This window comes from Triticum aestivum, chromosome 3A, assembly GCF_018294505.1.
Source record: "Triticum aestivum cultivar Chinese Spring chromosome 3A, IWGSC CS RefSeq v2.1, whole genome shotgun sequence".
Classification (NCBI taxonomy): Eukaryota; Viridiplantae; Streptophyta; class Magnoliopsida; order Poales; family Poaceae; genus Triticum; species Triticum aestivum.
The window spans coordinates 404297683-404322963 of NC_057800.1; the positions used below are offsets into that span (position 1 = coordinate 404297683).

General features: G+C 44.9%; 2 long non-coding RNA genes across 2 annotated transcripts; one reads left to right on the plus strand and one right to left on the minus strand.

The window, feature by feature from the left end:
• Window positions 1–237: 237 nt before the first annotated feature.
• Window positions 238–24410, plus strand: LOC123058360 (uncharacterized). Its single transcript, XR_006427176.1, has 4 exons — window positions 238–248; window positions 2113–2116; window positions 3348–3351; window positions 24241–24410. It is a non-coding gene; the product is annotated as an uncharacterized lncRNA (long non-coding RNA).
• On the minus strand, window positions 8669–23483 carry LOC123058359 (uncharacterized). Its single transcript, XR_006427175.1, has 3 exons — window positions 23285–23483; window positions 22477–22481; window positions 8669–8680 (listed from the first exon to the last, which is right to left on the minus strand). It is a non-coding gene; the product is annotated as an uncharacterized lncRNA (long non-coding RNA).
• Window positions 24411–25281: the final 871 nt, after the last annotated feature.

The following is a 25281-nucleotide window of genomic DNA, read 5'->3' on the forward strand; positions in this document are numbered from 1 at the left end:
ATAAGAGACATCATAGATCGCACCATATCTAATAAAGTATGGTTACGACGTTCGGACACGCCATTACACTATGGTGTTCCAGGTGGCGTGAGTAGTGAAACTATTTCACATTGTTTTTAACTGAATGCCAAATTCGTAACTCAAATATTTTACTTCTGCGATCATATCATAGAAACTTTTATTTTTGTTACGATGATTCTCCACTTCACTCTGAAATTCTTTAAACTTTTCAAATGTTTCAGACTTGTGTTTTATCATGTAGATATACTCATATATGCTCAAATCATCTCTGAAGATCAGAAAATAATGATACCTGCGACAAGCCTCAATATTCATCGGACCACATACATTAGTATGTATGATTTCCAACAAATCTGTTGCTCGCTCCATTGTTCCGGAGAACGGAGTCTTAGTCATGTTGCCCATGAGGCATGGTTCGCAAGCATCAATTGATTCATAATCAAGTGATTCCAAAAGCCCATCAGCATGGATTTTCTTCATGCGCTTTACACCAATATGACCTAAACGGCAGTGCCACAAATAAGTTGCACCATCATTATTAACTTTGCATCTTTTGGTTTCAATATTATGAATATGTGTATCACTACGATCAAGATCCAACGAACCATTTTCATTGGGTGTGTAACCATATTAGGTTTTATTCATGTAAACTGAACAACAATTTATTCTCTTACTTAAATGAATAACCGTATTGCAATAAACATGATCAAATCATATTCATGCTCAACGCAAACACCAAATAACACTTATTTAGGTTCAACACTAATCCCAAAAGTATAGGGAGTGTGCGATGATGATCATATCAATCTTGGAACCACTTCTAACACACATCGTCACTTCACCCTTAACTAGTCTATGTTCATTCTGCAACTCCCGTTTCGAGTTACTATACTTAGCAACTGAACCAGTATCAAATACCGAGGGGTTGCTACGAACACTAGTAAAATACACATCAATAATCTGTATATCAAATATACCTTTGTTCACTTTGCCATCCTTCTTATCCACCAAATACTTGGGGCAGTTCCGCTTCCAGTGACCAGTCCCTTTGCAGTAGAAGCACTTAGTCTCAGGCTTAGGACCAGACTTCGGCTTCTTCACTTGAGCAGCAACTTGCTTGTCGTTCTACTTGAAGTTCCCCTTCTTCCCTTTGCCCTTTTCTTGAAACTAGTGGTCTTGTCTACCATCAACACTTGGTATTTTTCTTGATTTCTACCTTCGTCGATTTCAGCATTACGAAGAGCTTGGGAATCATTTCCGTTATCCCTTGCATATCATAGTTCATCACGAAGCTCTACTAACTTGGTGATGGTGACTAGATAATTCTGTCAATCACTATTTTATCTGGAAGATTAACTCCCACTTGATTCAAGTGATTGCAGTACCCAGACAATCTGAGCACATGCTCACTGCTTGAGCTATTCTCCTCCATCTTTTAGCTATAGAACTTGTTGGAGACTTCATATCTCTCAACTCGGGTATTTGCTTGAAATATTTAACTTCAACTCCTAGAACATCTCATATGGTCCATGACGTTCAAAACGTCTTTGAAGTCCCGATTCTAAGACGTTAAGCATGGTGCACTGAACTATCAAGTAGTCATCATATTGAGCTAGCCAAACGTTCATAACATCTGCATCTGCTCCTGCAATAGGTCTGTCACCTAGCAGTGCATCAAAGACATAATTCTTCTGTGCAGCAATGAGGATAAACCTTAGATCACGGATCCAATCCGCATCATTGCTACTAACATGTTTCAACTTAGTTTTCTCTAGGAACATATCAAAAATAAAACAAGGGAGCTAAACACGAGCTATTGATCTACAACATAGATATGCTAATACTACCAGGACTAAGTTCATGATAAATTAAAGTTCAATTAATCATATTACTTAAGAACTCCCACTTAGATAGACATCCCTCTAATCCTCTAAATGATCACGTGATCCAAATCAACTAAACCATGTCCGATCATCACGTGAGATGGAGTAGTTTCAATGGTGAACATCACTATGTTGATCATATCTACTATATGATTCACGCTCGACCTTTCGGTCTCCGTGTTCCAAGGCCATATCTGTTATATGCTAGGCTCGTCAAGTTTAACCTGAGTATTCCGCGTGTGCAATTGTTTTGCACCCGTTGTATTTGAACATAGAGCCTATCACACCCGATCATCACGTGGTGTCTCAGCACGAAGAACTTTCGCACCGGTGCATACTCAGGGAGAACACTTATACCTTGATAATTTAGTGAGAGATTATCTTATAAAGCTACCGCCGAACTAAGCAAAATAAGATGTATAAAAGATAAACATCACATGCAATCATAATATGTGACATGATATGGCCATCATCATCTTGTGCCTTTGATCTCCATCTCCAAAGCATCGTCATGATCTCCATCGTCACCGGCATGACACCATGATCTCCATCATATTGATCTATATCAATGTGTCGTCACATGGTTCTCTTGCCAACAATTGCTCTTGCAACTATTGCTATCGCATAGCGATAAAGTAAACCAATTATTTGGCGCTTGCATCTTATGCAATAGAGAGATAACCATAAGGTTTTTGCCTGTTGCCGATAACTTCAACAAAACATGATCATCTCATACAACAACTTATTTCTCATCACGTCTTGACCATATCACATCACAACATGCCCTGCAAAAACAAGTTAGACGTCCTCTACTTTGTTGTTGCAAGTTTTACGTGGCTGCTACGGGCTGAGCAAGAACCGTTCTTACCTACGCATCAAAACCACAACGATAGTTTGTCAAGTTGGTGCCATTTTAACCTTCGCAAGGACCGGGCATAGCCACACTCGGTTCAACTAAAGTTGGAGAAACTGACACCCGCTAGTCACCTGTGTGCACAGCACGGCGGTAAAACCAGTCTCGCGTAAGCGTACGCGTAATGTCGGTCCGGGCCGCTTCATCCAACAATACCGCCAAACCAAAGTATGACATGCTGGTAAGCAGTATGACTTATATCGCCCACAACTTACTTGTGTTCTACTCGTGCATATTACATCAACGCATAAAACCTAGGCTCGGATGCCACTGTTGGGGAACGTAGTAATTTCAAAAATTTCCTACGCACACGCAAGATCATGGTGATGAATAGCAACAAGAGGGGAGAGTGTTGTCTACGTACCCTCGTAGACCGGAAGCGGAAGCGTTAGCACAACACGGTTGATGTAGTCGTACGTCTTCACGGCCCGACCCATCAAGCACCGAAACTATGGCACCTCCAAGTTCTAGCACACGTTCAGCTCGATGACGATCCCCGGATTCCGATCCAGCAGAATGTCGGGGAAGAGTTCCGTCAGCACGACGGCGTGGTGACGATCTTGATGTTCTACCGTCGCAGGGCTTCACCTAAGCACCGCTACAATATTATTGAGGATTATGGTGGAGGAGGGCACCGCACATGGCTAATAGATCTCAAGGATCAATTGTTGTGTCTTTGGGGTGCCGCCCTGCACCCATATATAAAGGAGCAAGGGAGGAGGAGACCGGCCCTAGGAGGGGGCGCGCCAAGTGTGGAGTCCTACTAGGACTCCCTAGTCCTAGTAGGATTCCACCTCCCATATGGAATTGGAAAAGAGGAAGGGAAAAGGAGAAGGAAGGAAGGGGGCGCCCCCATACCCTAGTCCAATTCGGACCAGACCAAGGGGAGGGGTGCGGCCACCCTTGAGGCCCTTTTCCTTCTTTTCCGTATGGCCCAATAAGGCCCAATACGTGTTCCCGTAACTCTCCGGTACTCCGAAAAATACCCGAATCACTCGGAACCTTTCCGATGTCCGAATATAGTCGTCCAATATATCGATCTTTATGTCTCGACCATTTCGAGACTCCTCGTCATGTCCCCGATCTCATCCGGGACTCCGAACTCCTTCGGTACATCAAAACTCATAAACTCATAATATAACTGTCATCGAAACCTTTAGCGTGCGGACCCTACGGGTTCGAGAACAATGTAGACATGACCGAGACACGTCTCCGGTCAATAACCAATAGCGGAACCTGGATGCTCATATTGGCTCCCACATATTCTACGAAGATCTTTATCGGTCAGACCGCATAACAACATACGTTGTTCACTTTGTCATCGGTATGTTACTTGCCCGAGATTCGATCGTCGGTATCTCAATACCTAGTTCAATCTCGTTACCGGCAAGTCTCTTTACTCGTTCCGTAATACATCATCCTGCAACTAACTCATTAGTTGCAATGCTTGCAAGGCTTAAGTGATGTGCATTACCGAGAGGGCCCAGAGATACCTCTCCGACAATCGAAGTGACAAATCCTAATCTCGAAATACGCCAACCCAACAAGTACCTTCGGAGACACCTGTAGAGCACCTTTATAATCACCCAGTTACGTTGACGTTTGGTGGCACACAAAGTGTTCCTCCGGTAAACGAGAGTTGCATAATCTCATAGTCATAGGAACATGTATAAGTTATGAAGAAAGCAATAGCAACAAACTAAACGATCAAGTGCTATGCTAACGGAATGGGTCAAGTCAATCACATCATTCTCCTAATGATGTGATCCCGTTAATCAAATGAGAACTCATGTCTATGGTTAGGAAACATAACCATCTTTGATCAACGAGCTAGTCAAGTAGAGGCATACTAGTGACACTCTGTTTGTCTATGTATTCAGACATGTATTATGTTTCTGGTTAATACAATTCTAGCATGAATAATAAACATTTATCATGATGTAAGGAAATAGATAATAACTTTATTATTGCCTCTAGGGCATATTTCCTTCAAGTCCCTCGTACCTACAAAAACAAATAAGAACCTCGCAACCAACGCGATAAAGGGGTTGTCAGTCCCTTCAGGGTCACTTACGAGAGTGAGATCTGATAGTGATAATAATAATTTGATAAATATTTTTGGTATTTTTAGGATATAGATTGAAAGTAAAGATTGCAAAGTAAAATAAATTGGAAACTTATATGATGGAAAATAGACCCGGGGGCCATAGGTTTCACTAGTGGCTTCTCTCAAGATAGTATAAGTTTTATGGTGGGTGAACAAATTACTGTCGAGCAATTGATAGAAAAGTGCATAATTATGAGAATATCTAGGCATGATCATGTATATAGGCATGACGTCCGAGACAAGTAGACCGAAACGATTTTGCATCTACTACTATTACTCCACACATTGACCGCTATCCATCATGCATCTAGAGTATTAAGTTCATAAGAACAGAGTAATGCATTAGGCAAGATGACATGATGTAGAGGGATAAACTCAAGCAATATGATATAAACCCCATATTTTTATCCTCGATGGCAACAATACAATACGTGCCTTGCTGCCCCTACTATCACTGGGAAAGGACACCGCAAGATTGAACCCAAAGCTGAGCACTTCTCCCATTGCAAGAAAGATCAATCTAGTAGGCCAAACCAAACTGATAATTAGAAGAGACATGCAAAGATAACCAAGCATACATAAAAGATTTCATAGTAGAATCAAATATTGTTCATAGATAAACTTGATCATAAACCCACAATTCATGAGATCTCGACAAACACACCACGAAAAGAGTTACATCAAATAGATCTCTAAGAAGATCGAGGAGAACATTGTATTGAGATCCAAAGGGAGAGAATAAGCCATCTAGCTAATAACTATGGACCCGAACGTCTGAAGTAAACTACTCACACATCACCGAAGAGGCTGTGGTGTTGATGTAGAAGCCCTCCGTGATTGATTCCCCCTCTGGTGGAGCTCCGAAAAAGGCCCCAAGATGGGATCTCTTGGGTACAGAAGGTTGCAGCAGTGGAAATAGGGTTTCATGGTGCTCCTGGATGTTTTCGGGGTATATGGATATATATAGGAGGAGGAAGAAGTAGGTCGGTGGAGCCACGAGGGGCCCACGAGGGTGGAGGGCGCCCCCTACCTCGTGGCCTCCTCGCTGGTTTCTTGACGTCCACTCCAAGTCCCCTGGATCACGTTTGTTCCAAAAATAACTCTCCTGAATGTTTTATTCCGTTTGATATTCCTTTTCTGTGAAACACTGAAATAGGCAAAAAAAACAGCAATTTGCACTGGGCCTTGGGTTAGTAGGTTAGTCCCAAAAATAATATAAAAGTGTATAAATAAGCCCATTAACATCCAAAGCAGATAATATAATAGCATGGAACAATCAAAAATTATAGATACGTTGGAGACGTATCACCTTCCTGAAAAAGATGATGAATTGTAGTTGCGAAGTTGACTAAGAACATAGTTTTTTGGTTTTCAATAGATTTCATCTCTTGTGTTCAATCTTTGTATTGGAACCTTAGATTGGTGCTTGTGGTTGACTAGTAGTGTTGATTACATCTTGTAGTTGATTACTATATGCTTTATTTGGTGGAAGATTATATGTTCAGATCCATTATGCTATTTAATACCCCTCTGATCTTGAGCATGATTATCATTTGTGAGTAGTTACATTTGTTCTCGAGGTCACGGGAGAAATCTTGTTGCAAGTAATCATGTGAATTTGATATGTGTTCGTTATTTTGATGGCATGTATGTTGTGATTCCCATTGTGGTGTCATATGAACGTCGACTACATGGCACTTCACCTTATTAGGGCCTAAGGGAATGCATTGTGGAGTAGTTATTAGATGATGGATTGCGAGAGTGACAGAAGCTTAAACCCTACTTTATGGGCTACTTTGTAAGGGACTGATTTGGATCCAAAAGTTTAACGCTATGGTTAGATTTTATCTTAATACTTTTCTCTTAGTTGTGGATGCTTGCGAGGGGGTTAATCATAAGTAGGAGGTTTGTTCAAGTAAGAACAACACCTAAGCATCGGTCCACCCACATATCAAATTATCAAAGTAGCGAACATAAATCAAACCAACATGATGAAAGTGACTAGATGAAATTCCCGTGTACCCTCAAGAACGTTTTTCTTATCATAAGAAACCATTTTGGCCTATCCTTTGCCACAAAAGGATTGTGCTACCTTGCTGCATATTATTTGTTGGTACTGTTACTTGCTCATTACAAATTATCTTGCTATGAAACTACTCGTTACTAATAATTTCAGTGCTTGTAGAGAATACCTTGCTGAAAACCACTTGTCATTTCCTTCTGCTCCTCGTTGGGTTCGACACTCTTACTTATCAAAAGGACTACGATTGATCCCATATACTTGTGGGTCATCATCCATTTTGCATCATGTTTTCGTACTCTTATTTATAGTGTTTTTATGCCTTATAACACTTTATGGAGTAATTCTAATGCCTTTTCTCTCATAATATGCAAGGTTTACACAAAGAGGGAGAATGCCGACAGCTGGAATTCTGGACCTGAAAAAGTTATGGCAGAGATACCTATTCTGCACATCTCCAAATGAGCTAATATTTTATGGAGAATTATTTTGGAATAAATAAAAAATATTGGAAAAATGAACTACCAGAGGGGGGCTGGCAGGTGTCCATAAGACACTAGGGCGCGCCACCCCCTCCAAGCGTGCCCTGGTGGGTGGTGGCCACCCTGGCACACCTCCGGTGCCCATATTCTGGTGTATGAGGCCTTTTGACCTAGAAAAAAAATTAAGGAGAGGACTTTCAGGAGGGAGCGCCGCCGTCTTGAGGCGGAACTTGGGAAGGAGAGCTTTTGCCCTCCGGCGAAGCGATTCCGCCGGGGGAACTTTCCTCCCAGAGGGGGAAATCAAAGCCATCGTCATCACCAACAACCCTTTCATCTTTGGGAGGCCAGTCTTCATCAACATCAGCACCATCTCATCTCAACCCTAGTTCATCTCTTGTGTTCAATCTTTGTACCAAAACCTCAGATTGGTAGTTGTGGGTGACTAGTAGTGTTGATTACATCTTGTAGTTGATGCTATATGGTTTATTTGGTGGAAGACTATATGTTCATATCCATTATGATATTTAATAACCCTCTGATCTTGAGCATGAATATTATTTTTGAGTAGTTGTCCTTGTTCTTGAGACCATGGGAGAAGTCATGTTGCAAGTAATCATGTGAATTTGATATTCATTCGATATTTTGATGATATGTATGTTGTGATTCCCATAGTGGTGTTATGTGAACATCGACTACATGCCACTTCACCGTCTTTGGGCCTAAGGGGATGCATTGTGGAGTAGTTATTAGATGATGGGTTGCTAGAGTGATAGAAGCTTAAACCCTAGTTTATGCGCTATTTCGTAAGGGGCTGATTTGGATCCATATGTTTAATGCTATGGTTAGATTGTTATCTTAATTCTTCTTTTGTAGTTGCGGATGCTTGCGAGGGGGTTAATCATAAGTGGGGGCTTGTTCAAGTAAGAACAACACCCAAGCACCTGTCAACCCACATATCAAATTATGAAAGTAGCGAGGGCGAATCAAACCGACATGATGAAAGTGACTAGATGAAATTCATGTGTGCCCTCAAGAACACTTTGCTTATTATAAGAGAACGTTCGAGCATGTCCTTTGTTACAAAAATGATTGGGCTACCTTTCTGCACTTTATTTACCGTTACCATTACTAGCTCGTTAATAATTATCTTACTATCAAACTACTTGTTATCAACAATTTCAATAATTGCAGAAATTACCTTGATGAAAACCACTTGTCATTTGCTTCTGCTCCTCGTTGGGTTCGACGCTCTTACTTATCAAAAGGACTAGATTGATCCCCTACACTTGTGGGTCATCAGGGTGCGGAGTCCAACAGGGGGGCGAACCCTGGCTAGCCCATTCTCGTTGGTGATGGTGGACGATAGCAAGGCCGGACCGAGCTCCACCGCCAGGGCACTCTTGCTAGAGGAGGCCTCTGCAGTCGCAGGCTTCTTGCCGGGGGCCATGGCGGTGGCGGAAGATTGGAACTTGGAGGAAGAGGAACAAGGGGGCTGCTCACGCGCAAGACGAAGGCAAGATGGAGGCAGGGGCAATGATGTGCATGTGCCCTGCGCGGGCAGGCTTTATCCCCAAGATAGCGGTTACTGAGGCTTCGTGAGGAGTGGGGGCGTCCCGCCCTATAAAAGCCGCCATAGATCGTCTCTGGGCCCAACAGCTCGATGGGCCTGCGCCGTTTTGCCCCTAACAGGTAGAGCATGCATGCCACAGGCCCGAGGGCTACCATTGGCCCAGTGGGAACCAGGGTACCATGGCCCATCTGCCTCCGGCCCAAAGGACGACACTTGGGTCGGCCCATGACCGGTGGCCCTGCTTCAGCCGCTCCGCAGGGAGACGCCACACGAGGGGTTGGCCTCACGAGGCCCCCTTGCCGCCAGGCAGAGCCCTACCGAGGCCAGCAAGCACCAGGCTGCCTCACGAGGCTCCGCTCGCTAGGCCACCTCACAAGGCAGGTTGTACGCCGCCAGTCGCGGGGCTCCACGCCCATCATGTGGATGATGTCCCACTATCAGGATAAGGACGACGAAGCGTGACCAAGCCTAGTTTCTATTCTGGTGATAAGGGAGCACCAACGTTTGTCTCCCCAAAGCAAGTCCCAAAGCATTTCCTCTTTGGTGAAAGAAGATTAGGATGGATTGGTGCCAGGGCGGAGGTCATCGCCGAGCCCACCAACGCGTCAGGATGACTACTTTACCAGGCGAAGACAGCCTTTAGTCAAGATAAGTGTGGGCGCATGTCCCCCTTTCCCTGTGGCCACCCTTTCCTGCTCATATTTTCAGGGAAGAGGACCAAGGCACTACAAAAGGGGCAGAGTCGCTTCCATGTAAGGGGATCGAGCCATTCTCCCCCACCTCTCGTGTACCTCGAGCCACAAGCTCTCCATTTCAGAGTAATCCAACACAAGCTGTAGTAGGGTATTACATCAGCACGGTGGCATGAACTTGGGTAGCTCGCGAATCCCCTTCGTGTCCGTTGAGAGCCAGCGTGTTCGTCGTGATTCCGCCGTAGTTGTCGTCGTGTTGTAGGTCGCCAAGCAAATCACCCTAGAGTTTGATCCCTAGTTCTTGGAGAAGTTTCTTGGACGCAGATCCTAGACTCCGACAAACTCTTTAACTATGAATATGGAAATATAATAATACAAATATTATTGCCTCTAGGGCATATTCCCAACAAACATATTTAAGCATTGTCCGCTAATTAACCAAGTAATTATATCCTACCTAATATTAATTTTTAATTTATATCTTGCCTAATATTAATATGCAATACAATTAGTATCTTGACTAATATTAACATGCATTGCACATTTGTTTGATTAAATTGACGAGTTTATGTTCTAAATTGATCAATTCCTGAGTTGTTGGACTAAAGCGTGCAATCTGTTTAAGTTAATGGACTAGTAGCATATTTCACTCCCAAATTTAGGATAGACTACTAGAGCTGCTTTGAGGGCACCCAGTTCTACACCTAATTTGTGTGGTATACATGAGTCAACACGATTAATGGCAAAACGATGGGATATTCCAGACGTCCGGAGGCTAGTGAACACAGGGATGGATTGGCTCCTCCATGTGTTGGTGGAGCTGTCAGAGGAACGACACTTGTGTACGCTGATGGCGCTATGGAGATGTTGGCATGTGTGCAACAAGATCGTCCACAACAAATGCCCGCCACCCATCGAGGCGTCGACCCAGTTTCTCTCCAGTTATTTTACCTCCCTGCTACCCTTACATGCCAACCCTCATGCTGATCACGTCAATGGAAAAATGGGAGCCGAGCAACTAAGCAAAAACAACCCATTCTCACATGTGTGTTAGGACTAGAAGAAGCTTGCCAGGGAGCTTCGTCTCCGGTGGGTTGGGTGGTGTTGAGCATGATGGTTCTTTTTCGAAAGTGGACAACACAACGGGTGCTGGCATGGTTCTTAGAGATGAACGTGGTGCAATTCTCCTCCTGCTGTGAGTTACAAAACTGTGCAATGCCGTTGCAATATGAAATAGCACCTTTTGTAGAAGGCGTCTCCTTAGCCATCCAGTGGTCAGCTTTGCTAACCATTATCAAGTCACATTGCTCATAGCTTGTTAAGATGACCACTGATCAGGGAGACAACAAATCAGCATATATGATGATGGTCCAGGCGATTAAATCGTTAGTTCATCAGGATAATAGGGAGTTCATATTCAAGCATGTTAGGTGGGAGCAAAACATAGTTAGCCACTTTTTAGCAAACTATGGTAGAATAAAGAAGCGCACTGCAGTGTAGCTTCTGTCAGGACCAGACGAGATACCTAACCTATGTAATGCAGAGTTGGCCACCGCTTGATGAATGAATTATCTTTTTCCTTGCAAAAAGGAAAAACATGATTACATGAAATGGCAGCATTGAGGGAGTCCTGGATTAAGGGGTCCTCGGGTGTCCGGCCCGTGTGTTGTGGGCCGGGCTGATGGGCCGTGAAGATAAAAAGTAGAAAGTCTTCCCCCGTGTCCGGATGGGACTCTCCTTTCCATGGATGGCAAGTTTGGCGTCCGAATGTATGGTTTCCTTTCTCTGTAAGCCAACTCTGTACAACCCTAGTGTCACAGCCCTAGAATTTGGTTGCAGAAAGTGGCTTTGCATCCATGCATCATGTTTAAATTCAAGAAAACTTGAATTGAGGAAATTTGAAAGCCTCAAAAATTTTAATTAAAAGAAGGGCAAATAACCCTGGAAAATGCATCCAATGTTTCCAAAATCCTCTTCAATGATGTTTAATATTTTTGGCAAGGGTTTTGGTCCAAACCAAAAATATGGAACATTTTTGAGGAATTATTTTGGCCATTTGGATTTAAATCAATAAATATTTGAGTTGGATTTAATTCTTCTATAAAAGAATTGCAAGTCCAACAATTCTGAAAAACCCTATGAGTGGCTTTGAATATATTGCATCAAGCCACATAAATATTTTCAGAAGCTACTAAATGATTTGGGCTGTGAATCAAATCAAAACAAAACAAAATAAATAGAAAACTGAAACAGATTGAGAGAGAGAGAAGGATTACCTGGCGCTTACCTACAGACCAGAGGCCCACTACTGTGCGGCCCAGCCCATCAGGGGCATACCTGTCTTCAACCTCTTCCTACTGGCAGAGGCAAGCTGAGCACGGCACCCGCGCGTGCCGGCACGCAGCTGCTTGCCTGGCCTCCCCTAGACAGCGCGGTGCCGCCCACGACACCCTGGGACCCCCTTTGCTTCTCCCTCGCTCTCTGGACCTCTCTTCCCCTTGATCCTCTGTTTTCTTCCCCTAGCGGAGCTCGCCGTCGCTACTCGTCACCACCGCGGCCACCGAGCCCCCCCTTGCCTATCCAGCTTGTCGCCGAGGTCTGCCATGCCCCGAAGCCCCTCTACGAAGAAGATGAAGACCCCGGGAGCCCTGCAGCGTCGCCACCACCACCATCTCCGTCCCCTGCCTTGGCGGCCGCCGTCGCACGATTCGCCGCTTGCCGGTCGTCCCCGAGCCCGCTGAAACCACCGCCGGCCCCTTGTGAGCTCCTCTTCGTTTCCTCCCCGTCCTCTTGCTCATGTGCCTGCTCAAACTGTGCTAGCCGTCACATCCGTGAGCTCACCGCCGGTGTCCTTGTCGCTGCCGTCGTTGCAGGTCACCGAACTCGCGCCCGAGCACGTCGTTGAGGTCCTGCAGCCCCTCTAGACCCAACGGTGTGCCTAGTTTGCTTCGTCGTGCACCACTGCGCCATCCCGCTCGAAGCCGTAGCTCTAGTCGCCGCCTAACTCGCCTGCGCCGCCGCTACCGAGAGCCCCGCGCCATGTTGCTGCCACCGCTGGATGCGCGGGAGCACGGGCTCCCACCTGGTTCCCTCAGCGCGCCCAGCCGTCGACCCTAGCGCCACCCCGGCGAGCCGCCGCCGCACTGCGAGGTCGCCGGCGCTTGATCCGGTGATGCTGATATGGAGCCATCATTAGCCGTTAATCACCACTAACCCTCCTAACAGACACTGACGAGCGGGCCCCGCATTGGGTCAAATCCCAGTCAACACGGGATTAACCTCTAATTAACTATAAGCATATGACATGTGGGACCGGGTCGACAGGTTTGACCATGGTCAGCCCTGTTGACTTGCTGACGTCATGGTGACATCATGCTGACGCAATAAGTCCTTTTCTGGATTTGATTTATTTCTAAATAACCAGGAAATTCCAGAAAATGTCTAAAACTTCTAAAATTCATAGAAATTCAACCGTAACTCCAAATAAGATAAATTATATATGAAAAATGATCAGAAAAATCCAATCTATCCATCTATACCATTTTCATGCATGTTTGAGCAACTTAACCTCACTGTTTAGTCCAAAACATGATAATGCACTATTTGAATTCATAGTTTGAATTTGAATTTGAACCTTGAGTTCAAATCAACCCAAACCTTTCTGTTACTAGTTGCATTAGCTCAAATCACAACATATTGTCATGTCATGATCATGCATCATATTGTGCATTGCATGGATTGTGCTCTTCCTTGTTTGCCGGTAATTGTCCCCTTTCGGTAGACACTGCTCCGACGCTGTGATCGTTGACATTGATGAAGACTCAATGTTATCTTCAGAAGTGCCAGGCAAGGAAAACCCCCTTGTTCATTCTGATACAACCCCCCTCTCTCGCTCCTGCTCTCTTTTACTGCATTAGGGCAACACCGATTCAACTGTTACATGCTGCGGTAGTTGAACCCTTTCCTCTGCATGACCTGTCATTGCCACAGTAAATAGTTGAAACCCACTAGCATGAGTAGGAGTTGTTTGAGCCCTGATGTGCCTACTCATTCATGCTTGTTTGTCATGCCAGCTACTGCTTAGAGTTGAGTCTGGTCTGATTCATCGGGAATAAATTGGAACGTGGTGAACATGTCCTACCGTTGAGAGCTAAGTGTGTGAACACAATTTGGTAAAGGTAGCGGTGAGAGGCCATGTAGGAGTACATGGTGGGTTGTCTCATTGCATCCGTCCTCAGGAACTAAGTCCTGTGTTTGTGATCCATGAACAGTTACTACCACACATTGGGTTCAGGTAACTCGGCCCCTCTTGGCTTATTAATCAACTCGATCTCTGTCCAGGAGTTGCAACTAGTTTCTGGTGTTTGTAGGTAGTGTTAGTAGTCTACCAAGTGGCACCCGGTATAGGTGGGCTTGGGACAGACTAGGCACCGTGGCACGGTGTACCAAGTGGCACCCGGATGGTGGGCGTGGGAACCCTGCTCACATCGTTTGGGGCCGTGAGCGACACCCGGCCGGATCTCCTTGCGGATGGAACCCGAATAGGCGATAAACCTGGACTAGAGACTTGTTGGTTAGTCAGGTCGTGGCCGACTCCCTCGCCCGGCTTCCGCTTGAAGGTTGCCGAGGTACATGACGTGTACAGGGCGATAAGTGGCGAGAGCGTGTGTGAAGAAGTACACCCCTGCAGGGTTATCATTATCTATTCGAATAGCCGGATTTCTCGGATATGGAAACTTGGACCCCTTGCATAGTTCATAGACAAGTGTAACTGGATACTCTACAACTCACAAGATAAGTGTGAGTGTTATGGATGGCGTTCTCACAGGGAGACGGGGGCGGATCCATAGTGGTGTATTGGTATGGTGAATTTGTGGACTCGTGTGCGCCACCCCAAAAGAGTTACTCGTAGTCGTAGTATAGGATAGCCACTGAGTCAAAGCTGGCTTGCTGCAGTCAAACTCCACCACCCCCTTTATTGATACTGATGCATATGTAGTTAGTTCTGATGTAAGTCTTGCTGGGTACATTGTACTCACGTTTGCTTATTTTATGTTTTGCAGAGAGACGTCAGTCTCGCTAGTAGTTCCACATGGACTTCGACGTTTAGCTTGTTACCTCAGCTACGATCTTGTACCCTTGGGAGGGTCATGTAGATAGTCAGGCTTCTCAGCTTGTTTCATTTGTAGTTGTCTGTACTCAGACAAGTTAAGCTTCCGCATGTGCTTGTTGCTTGTATGCTCTGTATGTTGGATCATGAGACCCATGTTTGTAATACTTGGCTCCTCGGAGCCTAATGAATAAATACTTTGAGTCATAGAGTTTTGTTGTGATGCCATGTTGTATTTACACATATCGAGCATATTGTGTGTATGATTGAAATGCTTGGTATGTGTGGGATCCGACAACCTAGTTGTTTATCCTTGATAGCCTCTCTTATGGGGAAATGTAGTCTTGTGCTTCCATGAGCCATAGTAGTCCGCTATAGCCCGGTTCACCGGAGTCCTGTTAGCCCAGCACTACTGCTCCGGAACACTTGATTGGCCGACATGTGATTCACTTCGTTCCTGTGTCTGTCCCTTCGGGGAAATGTCACGTGGTGACATCTGGAGTCCTGCCTAGCCTGCTACAGCCCGATTCACCGGAGTCCTGTTAGCCCAGTGCTACAGCCCGGATTCGCACGCTGCTGACCGACATGCTCGATGTTGATTCATGTATGCCTGTCCCCGTAAGTTAGTGCCACTTTGGGTTCACGACTAGTCATGTCGGCCCGGGTTCTCTGTCATATGGATGCTAGCGACACTATCATATACGTGAGCCAAAAGGCGCAAACGGTCCCGGGCCATGGTAAGGCGACACCCGTGGGAATACCGTGCGTGAGGCCGCAAAGTGATATGAGGTGTTACCGGCTAGATCAATGTGACTTGGAATCGGGGTCCTGACAGCGTTGGTATCAGAGCCTGACTGCCTATAGGATTATCAAGCCAAGCTGGTCGAAGTTGTGTCTCGAAATGCTTTAGTTATATAAGGGAACTGATTGTGGAAGGGAACGTAGGGCTCTTTTTACTCCTTATCCTCATGACCTTCTGATCTGAGTCATCTTATCTTTTCTACGGGGTTAAGAACTAGGCTTCTCTTCTATCTCTCAGGATGACGAGTTACTAAACCGTAGTTGCCTAGGATTGTTGAGTTCAAGCCTCAGTTTAGTTCCTACTACTTCCATATGTTCATAGCTGGCCCCAGAACCTTGATATTGTGATGTTGAGAGGTTATGCCACCATCTTTGCAGGTTGTCTGAAATCATTTTGAGCATTTACAGTCGTTATGCTGTCTGAGTCATCCCAGGTTTCTAAAATAGTCTGATGCATTTGCAAATTCCTTCTTTTCGTTCCTGATGTTCCTTTAGGCCAGTTCAACCAGACTAATCGGTGAGTTGAGGTACTTTATTGCCTCGACATATATGTTGGAGCCATTATTATGACCCTAGGCATCTCAGAGAACCACCCATAATCTAGCCATGCTTTATATTCCCAGTGTGATGATTCTGGCCACCATTCTCGAGAGCATCCCATGATGCTACTTAGTAGTAGGTATTCTACTCCTGGGTTTCTGATCCCGAGATTCACCCTACTTACTTCATGTTGATAGTTTTGCTCGTTCCTTTAGGATATTAGTAACCTTTGTGATAGTCCTCGAGGTTCATGGTATATCCTTCTTCCAAATATCATGAACTGCTTATGGTAGAAGTTCTATTGACTCAAAAGATCACAACTAGAGTGATCTTGATGAGTTATCCATTCTGCATTATGAATCTGCCAGTCCTACCTTTCTGCATGGATTACATGGAAGGAAAATGTTGAACTTGTTTGACATACCAAATCTATGCATCCGCAACTCATAAAACCATATGTTCCTTTGAGTTGTCTCTCTTTAGTTGTATTCTGACCTCTGTCTATCAATTGATAGTCAGGACTAGTTGTGCATTCGTGTTCATCGATGCCTACTATTCTTGTGGTCCGTCAAGCCATCCTATTCAGAATGACTAGGAGAAACAAACTCCAGCACCTTATCCATATCTAGGATTGGGTCAAAGCAGTTGTAATCCGCAAATCAAATGCCAATCCAGCTTTTGATTCTGTTCTACCTTGGAGTATTACCATCTTTATATCAAGATTGTCATGGAAATTGCACACCATCCTATGAACTCTTGATACAGTGATACTTCTTGCCATCATTGTTCATTCTCCGGTTCCCGTGTTTTTATAACCGGAATGCCGGCAAGTGAGCCATGATGTGTGAAACTAATACTCCTAGCAACTCCGTTGCTTGGTAGTTAATGGACAATATTCTCATTCTTAGCATGTTGGTTATTAAATCATCATCCTAAGATTGATCGTGCTACCTAGTCCTTATTTCTGGTGCACTCTTCGATCAATGAGTTAGGATTGTGTCAATTCCTCACTCTTTTTGATCATATCATCTTGCCCTGAAAAGCAAGGTTGATCTCAAGCTTAGTAACATATCGGTGGCTCATGATTTTCCGAATATCTTCTCGGAAGTATTACCTGGTTGTCACCTGACCGCTATGTTGAGTTCGTGATCAAGTTGATTTTCTTATAAATCACTCCTTCTCCAGGAATCTATATTGGATATCCCTGAGCTAGTTGGTTGAGCTAGACAACAACTTGGAGAGTTGGAAGATAAAAGCTTGTCTGACTTAGTTCATGTCAAGGGATATCTTTTTGTGTGTGTGTGTGTGTTGAAGAAAGATGATATCTCCATCGATTGGTCCTCATGATCAGTTGTTGGATCTATTGCCTTGTCAAAACTTTGACTTGAGTATGGGCTATCGTCAAGTCAAATCAGAGCCAACGATGTTCGTAATGGTGTCTTACCCGTGGTTGATCCCTCGGGCATACACCATTATATCTTTTGGTCTGACCAATGCTATCACTGTGTTCACATGATGGTGGAAGTCCAGTGATATGGAAATTCCGATGAGTTGTTGTTGAGCCCATCAGCAACATTTTGTCTCCCCCATGATTCATGCTGAACATCAACCTAGTGTTGAAACTTTTATAAGCAATGCCTTCGTGTTCCGTTCATGAAGCTTATGCTTGGATGGAAGAAGTGACTTCCTCGAATTCATGTGCATTTGGTGCAAGTTACCACCGTGAGTTCGAGAAAGATTGTTTTTGTTTCCCCTGGAATCATCCCAAGTCAGTCATGCATATGTGCAAAGTATTCTGTGGTCTGGAGACTTGCAACCTTCATTCTATATGTATCCCTAGCACACCAAGCCACTGATTGCATTGTTCAAGGAGAAGAAGTTCCTTCTTAAGGCATGCCTTATACAAGGACTTCAATATCCTCGTTGATGGTTCCCAACCAGAACTCGGTAGTGTTTCATTGTAAGACTACCATGTGGTCATGCTTGTCTGGGACAGCGTGTTCACATGTTTGTAGCGGAACCCGCTCATGTTTTGGATCATGCTATCGTAGTTCATCTCCCGAGATTCTCGCAATATCATCTCATCGATTTGTGTTGCAAACTTTCTTTCCGGACATGCCGATGTCTGAAGTGTCCTGTTACCAACCAGATCTGAATCTCAGGCAGATATGATGGTTGGAAAAATCCCCAACATTTGCATTTTGTTCCCAGCTTGCACCACCATTGTGCCATTTTTCCCATGGACTACCTTCTCGGTAATTCCTGGTCAGGATCATCTTCAACAGTGGTACTACCATGGGTTCCATCCATTTCCGATGATAAGCAAAGTCATCCATTGTGTTGTCTTCAACAAGGTAGTCCACATCATCCATCCTAGTCCGAGTATGCAATTTCTTCGAGCTCTTTCAAACAATCAATTGTAATTTGCCTTAAGCTGGTATGAAGAGTTTCAATGATCTATGGATCAAAAGTAATTCTTTTTGCCACTTAAGGGAATAGTTCTTCGAGTCACCTTTTCCAAAGTGCCTCATTACGGGATCATGGCAATCAATCTCCTTGCTACTTTGAAACCATGCACCATCCTACTCCAGTGTGGAATTGTTGCCTACCAAATTGAACCTCTGTCATCTATTTCTTCCATCCCTCCCGATGTGTGTCTTGTGTCTCAGCTCAAGAAATGTGTCTACGTCTCATTCCGTGAGTCGATCTTGTGCTCTTTAAGATCGATGATCCATTCTTGTGAGGTTGTCTTGCTCTCTTGTCGCCTTATTAGATGAAGTTCTCGAAGGAAAGGATGTCATAATCAATATGCTGTAGCGGATCAACATCTCCGAGAAGGGCAGTTGGATCGAGAAGATCGTGTTAGCTTTGTGTCCCCGCTGTCTTCTTACCTCACGTCTTGAATCTCGGGACGAGATTCTCGTTTAGTGGGGGTGAGTTGTCACAGCCCTAGAATTTGGTTGTAGAAAGTGGCTTTGCACCCATACATCATGTTTAAATTCAAGAAAACTTGAATTGAGGAAATTTGAAAGCCTAAAAATTTTTAATTAAAAGAAGGGCAAATAACCCTGGAAAATGCATCCAATGTTTCCAAAATGCTCTTCAATGATGTTTAATATTTTTGGCAAGGGTTTTGGTCCAAACCAAAAATATGGAACATTTTTGAGGAATTATTTTGGCCATTTGGATTTAAATCAATAAATATTTGAGTTGGATTTAATTCTTCTATAAAAGAATTGCAAGTCCAACAATTCTGAAAAAACCTATGAGTGGCTTTGAATATATTGCATCAAGCCACATAAATATTTTCAGAAGCTACTAAATGATTTGGGTTGTGAATCAAATCAAAACAAAACAAAATAAATAAAAAACTGAAACAGATTGAGAGAGAGAAGGATTACCTGGCGCTTACCTACAACCCAGAGGCCCACTACTATGCGGCCCAGCCCATCAGGGGCATACCTGTCTTCAACCTCTGCCTACTGGCAGAGGCAAGCCGAGCACGGCACCCGCGCGTGCCGGCACGCAGCTGCCTGCCTGGCCTCCCCTGGCCAGCGCGGTGCCGCCCACGACACCCTGGGACCCCCTTTGCTTCTCCCTCGCTCTCTGGACCTCTCTTCCCCTTGATCCTCTATTTTCTTCCCCTAGCAGAGCTCGCCGTCGCTGCTCATCACCACCGCGGCCACCGAGCCCCCCTTGCCTATCCAGCTTGTCGCCGAGGTCCGCCATGGCCCGAAGACCCTCTACGACAAAGATGAAGACCCCGGGAGCCCCGCAGCATCGCCACCACCACCATCTCCGTCCCCTGCCTTGGCGGCCGCCGTCACACGATTCGCCGCTTGCCGGTCGTCCCCGAGCCCGCTGAAACCACCGCCGGCCCCTTGTGAGCTCCTATTCGTTTCCTCCCCGTCCTCTTGCTCGCGCGCCTGCTCTAACTGTGCTAGCCGTCGCATCCGTGAGCTCACCGCCGACGTACTTGTCGCCGCCGTCGTTGCAGGTCACCGAACTCGCGCCCGAGCACGTCGTTGAGGTCCTGCAGCCCCTCTAGACCCAACGGTGTGCCTAGTTTGCTTCGTCGTGCACCACTGCGCCATCCCGCTCGAAGCCGTAGCTCCGGTCGCCGCCCAACTCGCCTGTGCCACCGCTACCGAGAGCCCCGCACCGTGTTGCTGCCACCGCTGGATGCGCGGGAGCACGGGCTCCCTCCTGGTTCCCTAAGCGCGCCCAGCCGTCGCCCCTAGCGCCACCCCGGCGAGCCGCCACCGCACTACGAGGTTGCCGGCGCTTGATCCGGCGACGCTGACGTGGAGCCATCATTAGGCGTTAATCACCACTAACCCTCCTAACAGACACTGACGAGCGGGCCCCGCGTTGGGTCAAATCCCAGTCAACACGGGATTAACCTCTAATTAACTATAAGCATATGACATGTGGGACCGGGTCGACAGGTTTGACCATGGTCAGCCCTGTTGACTTGCTGACGTCACGGTGACATCATGCTGACGCAATAAGTCCTTTTCTGGATTTGATTTATTTCTAAATAACCAGGAAATTCCAGAAAATGTCTAAAACTTCTAAAATTCATAGAAATTCAACCGTAACTCCAAATAAGATAAATTATATATGAAAAATGATCAGAAAAATCCAATCTATCCATCTATACCATTTTCATGCATGTTTGAGCAACTTAACCTCACTGTTTAGTCCAAAACATGATAATGCACTATTTGAATTCATAGTTTGAATTTGAATTTGAACCTTGAGTTCAAATCAACCCAAACCTTTCTGTTACTAGTTGCATTAGCTCAAATCACAACATATTGTCATGTCATGATCATGCATCATATTGTGCATTGCATTGATTGTGCTCTTCCTTGTTTGTCGGTAATTGTCCCCTTTCGGTAGACGCTGCTCCGACGCTGTGATCGTTGACATTGATGAAGACTCAATGTTATCTTCAGAAGTGCCAGGCAAGCAAAACCCCCTTGTTCATTCTGATACAATCCCCCTCTCTCACTCCTTCTCTCTTTTACTGCATTAGGGCAACACCGATTCAACTGTTACATGTTGCGGTAGTTGAACCCTTTCCTCTGCATGACCTTCGACGTTTAGCTTGTTACCTCAGCTACGATCTTGTACCCTTGGGAGGGTCATGTAGATAGTCAGGCTTCTCAACCTTTTTCATTTGTAGTTGTCTGTACTCAGACAAGTTAAGCTTCCGCATGTGCTTGTTGCTTGTATGCTCTGTATGTTGGGTCATGAGACCCATGTTTGTAATACTTGGCTCCTCGGAGCCTAATGAATAAATACTTTGAATCGTAGAGTTTTGTTGTGATGACATGTTGTATTTACACATATCGAGCATATTGTGTGTATGATTGAAATGCTTGGTATGTGTGGGATCCGACAACCTAGTTGTTTACCCTTGATAGCCTCTCTTATGGGGAAATGTAGTCTTGTGCTTCCATGAGCCATAGTAGTCCGCTACAGCCCGGTTCACCGGAGTCCTGTTAGCCCAGCACTACTGCTCCGGAACACTTGATTGGCCGGCATGTGATTCACTTTGTTCCTGTGTCTGTCCCTTCGGGGAAATGTCACGTGGTGACATCCGGAGTCCTGCCTAGCCTGCTACAGCCTGGTTCACCGGAGTCCTGTTAGCCCAGTGCTACAGCCCGGATTCGCACGCTGCTGACCGACATGCTCGATGTTGATTCATGTATGCCTGTCCCCGTAAGTTAGTGCCACTTTGGGTTCACGACTAGTCATGTCGGCCCGGGTTCTCTGTCATATGGATGCTAGCGACACTATCATATACGTGAGCCAAAAGGCGCAAACGGTCCCGGGCCATGGTAAGGCGACACCCGTGGGAATACTGTGCGTGAGGCCGCAAAGTGATATGAGGTGTTACTGGCTAGATCAATGTGACTTGGAATCGGGGTCCTGACACCTAGGCCCCTCTGGTGTCTATATAAACTGAAGGGTTTAGTCTGTAGAGGCAATCAGAATTCACATAGGCTAGATAGCTAGGGTTTAGCCATTATGATCTTGAGTTAGATCAACTCTTGTAACCCCTATACTCATCAAAGTCAATCAAGCAGGAAGAAGGGTTTTACCTCCATTAAGAGGGCCCGAACATGGGTAAATATCGTGTCCCCTTTGTCTCCTGTTACCTTCGTGTTGGGGAACACAATAATTTCAAAAAAATTCCTCTGCACACGCAAGATCATGGTGATGCATAGCAACGAGAGGGGAGAGTGTTGTCCAGGTACCCTCGTAGACCGTAAGCGGAAGAGTTATGACAATGCGGCTGATGTAGTCGTACGTCTTCATGATCGACCGATCCTAGCACCGAAGGTACGGCACCTCCATGATCTGCACACGTTGGGCTCGGTGACATCCCATGAACTAATGATATAGCAGAGTGTCGAGGGAGAGCTTCGTCAGCACGACGACATGATGACGATGATGATGATGCTACCGGAACAGGGCTTCGCCTAAGCACCACTATGATATGACCGAGGTGGATTATGGTGGAGGGTGGCACCGCACATGGCTAAGGAATCAATGATCAACTTGCGTGTCTATGGGGTGCCCCCCTCCCCCTTATATAAAGGAGTTGAGGAGGGGGAGGGCCGGCCCTCCTAAGGAGGGGAAGACAGCCCATAGAAATCTTGGATAGAGAAGCTATATCCTATTCATTGGTACTAATCATGGATACTTCAATTTTTTTATATTTGTTTGAAGTCATGATCTGAACGAGTCGCACATACACCCTAGCACATATTCCTCAACGCTGAGGGCATCCTTTAAGCGTGGCCGTTTTTCGAGCATTTCGTATTGGCTGTCTTGCATTTCTAATAAGTTGTTTAACTGTCGGCATGTTGTATGTATATAGAAAAAAAATGGATTGGTTTAGATCCATCTTAACCTGATGATTGCTCATCATGAGGTCTTTCTATTTTCTATTAAATCGTGGAAAACACGAATTTAGCTGTGAAATAACTTTACAAGAAATCCGAACACTACCAATCCTTAAACATTTTTGGAAACCACACTGGATCAGTATCGCAGTGCTTGTCAATCATTTCATCCCCTACAATATCGACAAGTCCATAAGCTTTGGCTTCGTCTGCTAACATAAAAACATCCCTTTCCATGTCTTCGGATACAACCAAAAAAGGCTTGCCTGTTCTTACTGCATAAACCCTTGTGATCATTTCGCGAACTTTGTGTAACTCTTCTACTTCTAGTAAAAATTCTGGTGTCCTTGCCCGATAATAAGCACTAGCAGGTTGGTGAAGCATAATTCTCGCGTGAGGGAATGCTATACGCTTGGTGGTTCTCCTCCAAGCAGAATGAAGGACGCCATGGAGGCGGCTATTCCGAGGCATATTGTATATATGTATATATATATCTGGTGTCACCATTTGCATCATATCAAAAATAGCCATTCCTGAGATTAGCCACCCGCCTGGGGAGTTTATAAACAAAAAAAATATCACTAATTCCATCTTCTATACTCAGATATACCACGAGACCTATAATATGATTCGTGATCTCGCAACGAATCTCTTGACCTAAAAAAAGTGTCCTTTCGCGATACATAACATTGTATAAGTCAACCCAAGTCGCTTCTTCATCTCCAGGAATCCGGTAAGGTACTTTTGGAACACCAATGGGCATATTAGATTAATATTATTAAATTTAAGTAAGAAAACTACACTTTAATATGGAAACGTAAGAATGGAACAGAAAGAAAGAATCCGCAGTTTATTTTCTTAATTTTTATTCTTATTCTATATGAATACTATAGATTCTATTAATACGTAGATTGAAAGGTTATACATATAAGGAATGTAAGACAGATTGAATAAAGAAAAAGGAATGGGTGATTTGAATGCTAAACAAAGAGGGGTAGCGATCTATTCTTTGTTTTTTCCAAATTGGCCAAGTTACCCATTGCATATTGGCACTTATCGAGTGTAGAATAGATCTACTTCTCTTTCTTCTTATGAACAGAATTGGCTTCTTATTTTTAATGGAATGAAATAAATATTCGCGCTTTTTGACATAGAATCCCCTAGAAGGGTTAGGTACAAAGGATATGGATAGTCTTTTTCAATGCGATAAAATAAAGCGACATCGTGTCTATTTTTCTTTGCTAAAGGGGTATTTCCATGGGTTTGCCTTGGTATTGTGTTCATACTGTCGTATTGAATGATCCGGGTCGATTGCTTGCGGTGCATATAATGCACATAGCTCAAGTTTCTGGTTGGGCTGGTGTCGGTGTCAAAACCGGCGGATCTCGGGTAGGGAGTCCCGAACTGTGCGTCTAAGGCGGATGGTAACAGGAGGTAGTGGACACGATGTTTTACCCAGGTTTGGGCCCTCTTGATGGAGGTAAAACCCTACGTCCCGCTCGATTTATTCTTGATGATATGGGTATTACAAGAGTTGATCTACCGCAAGATCGGAGAGGCTAAACCCTAGAAGCTAGCCTATGGTATGATTGTATGTTATTGTCCTGTCCTACGGACTAAAACCCTCCAGTTTATATAGACACCGGAGAGGGTTAGGGTTACACAAAGTCGGTTACAAAGGAGGAGATATCCATACCCGTACTGCCTAGCTTGCCTTCCACGCCAAGTAGAGTCCCATCTGGACATGAGACGAAGTCTTCAATCTTGTATCTTCATAGTCTAACAGTCCGGCCAAAGGATATAATCCGGCTGTCCGGAGACCCCCTAATCCAGGACTCCCTTAGTAGCCCCTGAACCAGGCTTTCAATGATGATGAGTCCGGTGCGCGGTATTGTCTTCGGCATTGCAAGGCGGGTTCCTCCTCCGAATACATCACGGAATAATTTGAATACAAGGATAGTGTCCGACCCTGCAAAATAAATTCCACATACCGCCGTAGAGAGAATAATATTTCCACAAATCCAATTTGCTGACTTGTTTTGGCAACACGACATTATGCCATGGCCCGGTGATTATTCGAACAGTTTCCTTTAACTAGCCTCGCACATAACGCGAGGCAGTTTTTTGACACGTCTTGTCAAAGCAGAGATCGTGTCCCCCTTATTACAGGATTCTCATCAATACGGGCGTGGGTAACCCAACCGCGCCATCGATTACGGTGC